Below are 11,540 nucleotides of genomic sequence, written 5' to 3' on the forward strand. Positions count from 1 at the left end.
CATAGTTGATCGTTTTTCTAAAATGTCACATTTTGTTCCTTTATGCAAATTACCCGACACCAAGCAACTATCTGAACTGTTTATCAGGGAGATTGTTCGGCTACACGGGATTCCGAAAGATATCGTATTGGATAGAGGTATCGTATTGGATAGAGGAGTACTGTTTGACGCTTGCTTCTGGTGAGCTTTCTGCAAAAACCTAAATGTTTACTTGTCTTTTTCTTCTGCATTCCATCCTGAGTCTAACGGACAAACTGAGCGCCTGCATCAGGAATTAATTCAGTACCTATGACTTTTTGTTTTTTATAATCAGTTTCAGTGGGACAACTACTTACCTCTCGCCAAATTTGCCATCAATAAATCATATTAATTTGTCTTCTCAAAGTTCACTGTTTTTCTGTAATTATGGTTTCCCTCCCGGTTTACATTCTCTGCTCCTTCTGCTTCTAACACTCCGTCTGCTGATGAACTGTGCACAGTGAGGGCCCAGGTTCGTAAGAACCATCAGGGTGCCCAGGAGAAACAGCTTAGGCAGTCAACTAAAAGACACCCGATCTCTGCACCTTTTGTGGTTGGGGAGCAGGTGTTACTGTCTTCTAAGAATTTGAGACTTAAGGTTCCATCCTTAAAACTGGTTCCTCGTTTTATTGGGCCATTTTCAATCTCTCAGGTTGTTAACCCGGTGGCATATAAATTTGGAAGATTCACAACGTCTTCCACATGAGTTTGCTAAAAAGGTTTGGGACTTGGATTTTGCCCACCCGTGACTCGCCCTCTCCTACGCTGCTGCAAGGAGAATTAGAATATGAGAAAAAAAGAATTATCCAGCAGCACCACCTCTTTATTCAATCAAAAAAGGGAAGCTTACATAGTTGCCAACTTGCGTCTAGATCCGGACTTCAAAGAGGATCCCAACAGCCTCATATCAAAAAATGTATATGCAAGCAGCACACGGGAAACTTACTGCATAAATAAAATGCTGGGACAAGCTTGGATGGACACAATAAAGAGGCATCTTAGGGTACACTTATTTATGCAGTAAGTTTCCTGTGTGCTGCTTGCATATACATAGTTTGATAGGAGAATTAGAATATGAGGGGGAGAAAATAGTTGAATCGAGCCCTGAACCCATCTGGCATCAACTGGGTTTGGCCCTGAGGATAGGATGTGGGTCCCTGCCAGGGATGTTCATGCACCACACTTGGTCCGACTCTTCCACTGGCCTTCCCTCTCAGGCCCGCTCCTGGTCATTGGGGCCTGGTGTCCCCCGTAAAAGGTGTGGTACTGTCAGGACCAGCGGCTCTCAGGGGTCTCCGTACCCACATCGCCGGTCCCATCACCCAGGCTGCACATGCGGCGCAGGGGAGCCCCGGTCTTTGTGACCTACCTCCCGTGGGCACCGTAATCCTGGACGCTGGCTCCAGGCACACGCTCAGGAAGTAGGTGCCTAGGTAGCCATGTCCCCGTTGCCCGGGCGCTCTGCTCTGGACTCGCTGCTTGATGTCTGGGTCTCTGCTCTAGACTCGCTGCTTGATGTCTGGGTCTCTGCTCTAGACTCGCTGCTTGATGTCTGGGTCTCTGCTCTAGACTCGCTGCTTGATGTCTGGGTCTCTGCTCTAGACTCGCTGCTTGATGTCTGGGTCTCTGCTCTAGACTCGCTGCTTGATGTCTGGGTCTCTGCTCTAGACTCGCTGCTTGATGTCTGGGTCTCTGCTCTAGACTCGCTGCTTGATGTCTGGGTCTCTGCTCTAGACTCGCTGCTTGATGTCTGGGTCTCTGCTCTAGACTCGCTGCTTGATGTCTGGGTCTCTGCTCTAGACTCGCTGCTTGATGTCTGGGTCTCTGCTCTAGACTCGCTGCTTGATGTCTGGGTCTCTGCTCTAGACTCGCTGCTTGATGTCTGGGTCTCTGCTCTAGACTCGCTGCTTGATGTCTGGGTCTCTGCTCTAGACTCGCTGCTTGATGTCTGGGTCTCTGCTCTAGACTCGCTGCTTGATGTCTGGGTCTCTGCTCTAGACTCGCTGCTTGATGTCTGGGTCTCTGCTCTAGACTCGCTGCTTGATGTCTGGGTCTCTGCTCTAGACTCGCTGCTTGATGTCTGGGTCTCTGCTCTAGACTCGCTGCTTGATGTCTGGGTCTCTGCTCTAGACTCGCTGCTTGATGTCTGGGTCTCTGCTCTAGACTCGCTGCTTGATGTCTGGGTCTCTGCTCTAGACTCGCTGCTTGATGTCTGGGTCTCTGCTCTAGACTCGCTGCTTGATGTCTGGGTCTCTGCTCTAGACTCGCTGCTTGATGTCTGGGTCTCTGCTCTAGACTCGCTGCTTGATGTCTGGGTCTCTGCTCTAGACTCGCTGCTTGATGTCTGGGTCTCTGCTCTAGACTCGCTGCTTGATGTCTGGGTCTCTGCTCTAGACTCGCTGCTTGATGTCTGGGTCTCTGCTCTAGACTCGCTGCTTGATGTCTGGGTCTCTGCTCTAGACTCGCTGCTTGATGTCTGGGTCTCTGCTCTAGACTCGCTGCTTGATGTCTGGGTCTCTGCTCTAGACTCGCTGCTTGATGTCTGGGTCTCTGCTCTAGACTCGCTGCTTGATGTCTGGGTCTCTGCTCTAGACTCGCTGCTTGATGTCTGGGTCTCTGCTCTAGACTCGCTGCTTGATGTCTGGGTCTCTGCTCTAGACTCGCTGCTTGATGTCTGGGTCTCTGCTCTAGACTCGCTGCTTGATGTCTGGGTCTCTGCTCTAGACTCGCTGCTTGATGTCTGGGTCTCTGCTCTAGACTCGCTGCTTGATGTCTGGGTCTCTGCTCTAGACTCGCTGCTTGATGTCTGGGTCTCTGCTCTAGACTCGCTGCTTGATGTCTGGGTCTCTGCTCTAGACTCGCTGCTTGATGTCTGGGTCTCTGCTCTAGACTCGCTGCTTGATGTCTGGGTCTCTGCTCTAGACTCGCTGCTTGATGTCTGGGTCTCTGCTCTAGACTCGCTGCTTGATGTCTGGGTCTTACAGCATATAAACTGCTCAGTTTGCTTTAGAGGTTGCTAGTGTATGTTTGGTCTCCATCTCCACCCGTGGACTTGCTTGCTTCGGACCTGATTTTGCCTTCGCCTGACCCCTTATACCGCGTTCTCATCTGTTACCAACCCGGATTGCCTGAGCTGCTTTTGTGTTTGTTTCCCAGTTGTCTTACTAGGGCCTAGCCTAGGGGGGCAAGTAGGTAGGGACAGCGGTTGCGGGTCGTTTCAGGGACTTCCACCTGCTCAGACTCTAGTCCTGACAGCTGCAGGTTACTAGAAAACCAATACATGTCGCTGCAGGTTACTAGAAAGCCAACAGAGGGCACTGTAGGTTACTAAATAACCAATACATGGTGCTGCGGGTCACTAGAAAACCAACAGAGGGCGCTGCAGGTTACTAGAAAACCAATAGAGGGTGCTGCAGGTTACCAAACAACCAACACATGGCGCTGCAGGTTACCAAACAACCAACACATGGCACAGCAGGTTACTAGAAAGCCAACACTTGGCGCTGCAGGTTACTAGAAAGCCAACACTTGGCGCTGCAGGTTACTAGAAAGCCAACACATGGCGCTGCAGGTTACTAGAAAGCCAACACATGGCGCTGCAGTTTACTAGAAAGCCAACACATGGCGCTGCAGGTTACTAGAAAGCCAACACATGGCGCTGCAGGTTACTAGAAAGCCAACACATGGCGCTGCAGGTTACTAGAAAGCCAACACATGGCGCTGCAGGTTACTAGAAAGCCAACACATGGCGCTGCAGGTTACTAGAAAGCCAACACATGGCGCTGCAGGTTACTAGAAAGCCAACACATGGCGCTGCAGGTTACTAGAAAGCCAACACATGGCGCTGCAGGTTACTAGAAAGCCAAAACATGGCGCTGCAGGATACTAGAAAGCCAAAACATGGCGCTGCAGGTTACTAGAAAGCCAAAACATGGCGCTGCAGGTTGCTAGAAAGCCAACACATGGCGCTGCAGGTTACTAGAAAGCCAACACATGGCGCTGCAGGTTACTAGAAAGAAAGCCAAAACATGGCGCTGCAGGTTACTAGAAAGAAAGCCAAAACATGGCGCTGCAGGTTACTAGAAAGCCAAAACATGGCGCTGCAGGTTACTAGAAAGCCAACACATGGCACTGCAGGTTACTAGAAAGCCAAAACATGGCGCTGCAGGTTACTAGAAAGAAAGTCAAAACATGGCGCTGGGGGTTACTAGAAAGCCAAAACATGGCGCTGGAGGTTAATAGAAAGCCAACACATGGCACAGCAGGTTACTAGAGAATCAATACATGGCGCTGCAGGTTACTAAACAACCAACACATGGCACTGCAGGTTACTAGAGAATCAATACATGGCGCTGCAGGTTACTAGAAAGCCAACACATGGCACTGCAGGTTACTAGAAAGCCAAAACATGGCGCTGCAGGTTACTAGAAAGAAAGCCAAAACATGGCGCTGGAGGTTAATAGAAAGCCAACACATGGCACAGCAGGTTACTAGAGAATCAATACATGGCGCTGCAGTTTACTAGAGAATCAATACATGGCGCTGCAGGTTACTAGAAAGCCAACACATGGCGCTGCAGGTTACTAGAAAGCCAAAACATGGCGCTGCAGGTTACTAGAAAGCCAACACATGGCGCTGCAGGTTACTAGAAAGCCAACACATGGCACTGCAGGTTACTAGAAAGCCAAAACATGGCGCTGCAGGTTACTAGAAAGAAAGCCAAAACATGGCGCTGGAGGTTACTAGAAAGCCAAAACATGGCGCTGGAGGTTAATAGAAAGCCAACACATGGCACAGCAGGTTACTAGAGAATCAATACATGGCGCTGCAGGTTACTAGAAAACCAACACATGGCACAGCAGGTTACTAGAGAATCAATACATGGCGCTGCAGGTTACTAAACAACCAACACATGGCACTGCAGGTTACTAGAGAATCAATACATGGCGCTGCAGGTTACTAAACAACCAACACATGGCACAGCAGGTTACTAGAGAATCAATACATGGCGCTGCAGGTTACTAGAAAGCCAACAGAGGGCGCTGCAGGTTAGTAGAAAGCCAACAGAGGGCGCTGCAGGTTAGTAGAAAGCCAACAGAGGGCGCTGCAGGTTAGTAGAAAGCCAACAGAGGGCGCTGCAGGTTAGTAGAAAGCCAACAGAGGGCGCTGCAGGTTACTAAACAACCAACACATGGCACTGCAGGTTACTAGAAAGCCAACAGAGGGCGCTGCAGGTTAGTAGAAAGCCAACACATGGCGCTGCAGGTTACTAGAAAACCAATTCATGCGCGCTGCAGGTTACTAGAAAACCAATAGAGGGTGCTACAGCTTACTAACCAACTGACACATGGCGCTGCAGGTTACTAGAAAACCAATACATGGCACTGCAGATTACTAGATAGCCAACACATGACACCGCAGGTAGCTCGAAAGCCAAAACATGGTGCTGCAGGTAACTAGAAATCCAACACATGGCGCTGCAGATTACTAGAAAACCAATAGAGGGCACTGCAGGTTACTAGAAAATCAACACATGGCGCTGCAGGTTACTAGAAAACCAATAGAGGGCACTGCAGGTTACTAGAAAATCAACACATGGCGCTGCAGGTTACTAAACAACCAACACATGGTGCTTCAGGTTACTAGAAAACCAATAGAGGGCGCTGCAGGTGTGATCTGCGCCCTCTATTGAATTAAAGGGGTTGTCCCGCGAAAGCAAGTGGGGTTCAGCACTTCTGTATGGCCATATTAATGCACTTTGTAATGTACATTGTGCATTAATTATGAGCCATACAGAAGTTATTCACTTACCTGTTCCGTTGCTAGTGTCCCCGTTGCCATGGTGCCGTCTAATTTCAGCGTCTAATCGCCCGATTAGACGCGCTTGTGCAGTCCGGTCTTCTCCCTGGTGAATGGGGCCGCTCGTGCCGGAGAGCTGGTCCTCGTAGCTCCGCCCCGTCACGTGTGCCGATTCCAGCCAATCAGGAGGCTGGAATCGGCAATGGAACGCACAGAGCCCACGGTGCACCATGGGAGAAGACCCGCGGTCCACCGTGGGTGAAGATCCCGGCGGCCATCTTAGCAAGGTAAGGAAGAAGTCGCCGCAGCGCGGGGATTCGGGTAAGTACTATCCGTTTTTTTTTTTTAACACATGCATCGGGTTTGTCTCGCGCCGAACGGGGGGGCTATTGAAAAAAAAAAAAACCCTGTTTCGGCGCGGGACAACCCCTTTAACCTCTCTTACATTGTTCACTTCAGAAATATCATGTTCCAAAGCACACGTGTCAAACACAAGGCCCTCGGCCTGAATCCGGCCTGCTGCCTCGTGTTATGTGGCCCGCGGCGTGCCGACACCGCTCACCACTTAAGCGATTACCAGCTGGGGTCCCGCAGCTCCCCGCTGGTAATTGCGCTATTACCACTGTTCCTGGCGCACACTGACGTCAGTGTGCAGCCGGAATCCTCCTCCCCTGAGTCCCCTGCTCCTCAGTTCCGCAAGAGAGGGCTCAGGGAGGAAGTGTGCCTGGCTACACACTGACGTCAGTGTGTAGCCGGGCTCAGCGCGAGCAGAGGGGGAGCGGTGCTGACAGCAGGGAGGAGGTAAGTATATGGGTTGGGGAGGGTTAATATTACTGCTGCTGGGGGGGTTAATATTAATACTGCTGCCGGGGGTGCGAGTGGGGTTGATATTACTGCTGCTGCTAGGGGGGGGGGGGGTTGTTGATACTACCGCTGCTGGGGGGGGGGGGGTTAATATTACTGCTGCCGGGGTGGGGGTTGATATTACTGCTGCAGGGGGGGGGGTGATATTACTACTGCTGCTGCTAGGAGGGGGGGGCTGATATTACTGCTGCTGAGGGGGGGGGGTGATATTACTGCTGCTGCTGGGGGAAGGGGTTAATATTACTGCTGCTGGGAGGGGGGTGGTATTATTACTGCTGCTGGGAGGGGGGGTAATATTACTGCTGCTGGGAGGGGGGGGGTAATATTACTGCTGCTGGGAGGGGGGTAATATTACTGCTGCTGGGAGGGGGGTAATATTACTGCTGCTGGGAGGGGGGTAATATTACTGCTGCTGGGAGGGGGGTAATATTACTGCTGCTGGGAGGGGGGGTGGTAATATTACTGCTGCTGGGAGGGGGGTGGTATTACTAGTGAGGGGGTATATATTACTGTGGGGGTCGCTATTACTACTGGAGCCACTGTGGGATACCCTGTTACTACTGGGGCCACTGGGGGGGGGCAATATTTTTACTGGGGTCACTATGAGAGTCACTATTACTACTGTGACCACTATAGGCGTCACTATTAGGGCTCGTTCACACGGGGCGTAATCGTAGTTCGGTCGCACAAATACGCTGCATATTTGAGCAATCGAAAATCGCTTGTGCCTGCATATTTGGGCACGCAAAAAAGAACGCAGATGGCCCACTGAGATGGTGCGCAAATATACAGTGAATACAGAGGTCTCCTGTGCATTCACCACATATTTGCGCGGCCCATTCCCTTCAATGGCCTATTGGGGTGCGAAGTATGTAACAAACTAGGTCCTGCTGTGTGACAATATACATCATGTAAATGAACGCAGTGACATCAATGGCTTCTATTCACTGCATATTCTGTACACAAATACGCTGGTGTGAACGGGCCCTTACTGTACTGTCTTACAATCCGCCCTTTGAAGGTCACCATAAGCCTGATGTGGCCCTTGGTGAAAATGAGTTTGACACCCCTAAGCAAGATGTTGCTGGGCAGAATAGCTTTATGCCTGTGGATTAGGGGAATGATGGGGTACACTGTTTACTCAACACTGTTGCACAAAAGGATAGTGACAATTCATTGATTTGCAGAAGTAAGGTATTGCAAAAAGCAACCATGAACTGCTGTCCTGCACAGCGCCATCTATTGGTTTTACACAAAGCAACCATGAACTGCTGTCAAGCACAGCGCCATCTATTGGTTTTACACAAAGCAACCATGAACTGCTGTCCTGCACAGCGCCATCTATTGGTTTTACACAAAGCAACCATGAACTGCAGTCCTGCACAGCGCCATCTATTGGTTTTACACAAGGCAACTACGAACTATTGTTATACACAGCGCCATCTATTGGTTTTACACGAAGCAACCATGAACTGCTGTCCTGCACAGCGCCATCTATTGGTTTTACACAAAGCAACCATGAACTGCTATCCTGCACAGCGCCATCTATTGGTTTTACACAAAGCAACCATGAACTGCTGTCCTGCACAGCGCCATCTATTGGTTTTACACGAAGCAACCATCAACTGCTGTCCTGCACAGCGCCATCTATTGGTTTTACACAAAGCAACCATGAACTGCTGTCCTGCACAGCGCCATCTATTGGTTTTACACGAAGCAACCATGAACTGCTGTCCTGCACAGCGCCATCTATTGGTTTTACACAAAGCAACCATGAACTGCTGTCCTGCACAGCGCCATCTATTGGTTTTACACAAAGCAACTATGAACTATTGTTATGCACAGCGCCATCTATTGGTTTTACACAAAGCAACCATGAACTGCTGTCCTGCACAGCGCCATCTATTGGTTTTACACAAAGCAACCATGAACTGCAGTCATGCACAGCGCCATCTATTGGTTTTACACGAAGCAACCATGAACTGCTGTCCTGCACAGCGCCATCTATTGGTTTTACACAAAGCAACCATGAACTGCAGTCATGCACAGCGCCATCTATTGGTTTTACACAAAGCAACCATGAACTGCTGTCCTGCACAGCGCCATCTATTGGTTTTACACGAAGCAACCATGAACTGCTGTCCTGCACAGCGCCATCTATTGGTTTTACACGAAGCAACCATGAACTGCTGTCCTGCACAGCGCCATCTATTGGTTTTACACAAAGCAGCCATGAACTGCTGTCCTGCACAGCGCCATCTATTGGTTTTACACAAAGCAACCATCAACTGCTGTCCTGCACAGCGCCATCTATTGGTTTTACACAAAGCAACCATCAACTGCTGTCCTGCACAGCGCCATCTATTGGTTTTACACAAAGCAACCATCAACTGCTGTCCTGCACAGCGCCATCTATTGGTTTTACACAAAGCAACCATCAACTGCTGTCCTGCACAGCGCCATCTATTGGTTTTAAACTTTTTTTTCTCACCTAATGTAAGCGTTTCCGTTCTGAAAGTAAGGCGCCCTCTATTGGTTTTATAGGGAAGAGAGTCACCCGTTCGGCCATAAGGTGCAGTAGCGCCGCATCTCCTATCGCCTAGCCTCTGTCACCCTAACTAATCCTTCCGGCATATATAAAATGCGCCCTCTGGTGGATTAACGGAGGTATTACAAACAGAGTACTAGATGCGATATTAGTTATTTTTTTCAGCGTTTCACAGCAGTAATCTCATATTCTGCATGATTTAATGATCTGCAGGAAACACTGAACATTCCGCAGCTCTGTGTGACCACCAGCAGCTCCACAGTACAGTAATGGAGGCCGGAAAGGTTCCTATAACTCTGAGCCCTGACATCTGGCTGAAACATTTCTTGGCGTTAGCCTTTATAATGCATCGTACCTGATCGTTAGGTTTCCCTTACTGAGCGATACCAACCAATAGAGGGCGCACTTTACCAACTCTCATTAAAATAGCTTATATAGAGTGACAAAATACATAAAACCAATAGATGGCGCTGATGAGTCGCATTCAATTCACGGTTGCGCAGGCACTGCAGATATAATTGCTGGAATGCCCGCAATCCTTTCCTATTTAAAGGCCTTTAGGGACTTTTTCTAGAACTGCTAAAGTCAGAAAAAAAGAAGCAACCATTGAATTGTAAAGGACATTCAGAGTTGCAGCGGATACATCTGATTATTCTAATAATTACTGGGGCTGGTGCCGATACAGCTTGCTCTGCTCTTAGACCCAATAGAGGGCGCTGTGCACCATCTACTGCTTAGCTATTGAACCTATGCCAGCCAGCATGATCTGACACAGTGTGTGGCTCCTGTTAGAAATGGAAACCGTAGAACTGGTGTGAACACAGCCTGCAGCGCCGATCACTAAACCCTGGGGCGCGCGCATGTCATAAGCGCATCAGGCTCAGTTCACACCAGCAGGTTTGCCTTCGGTTCTACAGAACAGTCATAGCAAGCAAATGAGAAAACCCAATGTGCCAGGTACGGCACATAGCAGACACAAGGCAAACACACATTGGGCTTGAGCTAATACACTCACCGCTGCGGAGCGTATTCGCACATCAACCAGGGTTTATTTCTGGACTATTCAAACTCCACAAGTTTGAAAAAAAAGCGGGAAGATAGGTTCGTCTAGGTTCATCCTGCCTTATCTATTTCGCACCTAGTATCAACGCCTGAGAATGTGGATAGTAAATGGAACCATTAATGGTTTTAATCGGTCCGGTTTTGTGGCTGGCTCTTGTTTTCATGGGCGCGTAACAGGACAAAATCTCAGCCATTTGTTTAAGCCCGTCCACAAACTGTCCTTAATGACCTCCATTCAGCATAGTGAGACCTGACTGGCTTATGGGATGCCTTCTAGAATGTGCCCAGACAGAATGGTGCTGAACCATTAGAGCAAATGTGAACACAGCCCTAGCGGGTCACCATGGAGCCTAGCGGGTCACCATGGAGCCTAGCGGGTCACCATGGAGCCTAGCGGGTCACCATCTCTGGGTTCTGCAGCAAATACCTTCCATAACATGGTATGGAAAAGCGATTTTTTTTTTTTTCCTGCACACGAGCAGAAATATATTGCAGCATGCTTTATTTTAGTGTGCGCCCCACATGGACGGCCCTAATACACTTAAACTTTTCCTAGCTAACAAAGGTAGAGGTCTATCACTTGCCCCCTCAAAACCCAACTTTATTTATCAACTTCCTTGATGTGCCTGGCTCCCTAAGGCTAGTGTTGCTTTTTTCCCCCCAGACTGGAGCCAAAACTCAGAGGCTCCTCTTTAAAAGGAGCATAATTTGCCTAATTAGCCAGCTGCATATATTTCTATTCCACAACACTTCTGCTCAATTCACAACCTGATTGGTTGTTTGGGTTGACTGATTCACCAAACGACCAATCAGGTTGTGAATCGAGCAGAAGTGTTGTGGAATAGAAATACACGCGTTCTGGATACCTGGTGACCCCAGTCTGGAGTCAAACTGCGATCCACCAGTTGGAGTACTGTGCCAATTTGTGTGATTATTACCTGCTCAAGATCGCCATCTGCTACTCAGATGGGTGGCAGCTCATCAGGAAATCATATCCACAATTTAGTTTTTCCTTAAAACACAAATAAAATCACAGAGGTCAGAGGGAAATTAAAATGCATTTTACTGGAAAAGAGCCAAGAATGCAGTACCTGATAAGGTGCAGAACAGGCACAAACACCAGAAGGTCGGCACAATCACCGTAGGGTAGGCACAATAACTGTAGACCCTAACAAAATGCAGCAAGCCAGACTATAAACTGGAGGAGCTAAATTGTTTTCTGCAGACTTGCATGCAGTCACCCACTCAA

Source organism: Eleutherodactylus coqui, chromosome 7 (assembly GCF_035609145.1).
Source record: "Eleutherodactylus coqui strain aEleCoq1 chromosome 7, aEleCoq1.hap1, whole genome shotgun sequence".
Taxonomy (NCBI): Eukaryota; Metazoa; Chordata; class Amphibia; order Anura; family Eleutherodactylidae; genus Eleutherodactylus; species Eleutherodactylus coqui.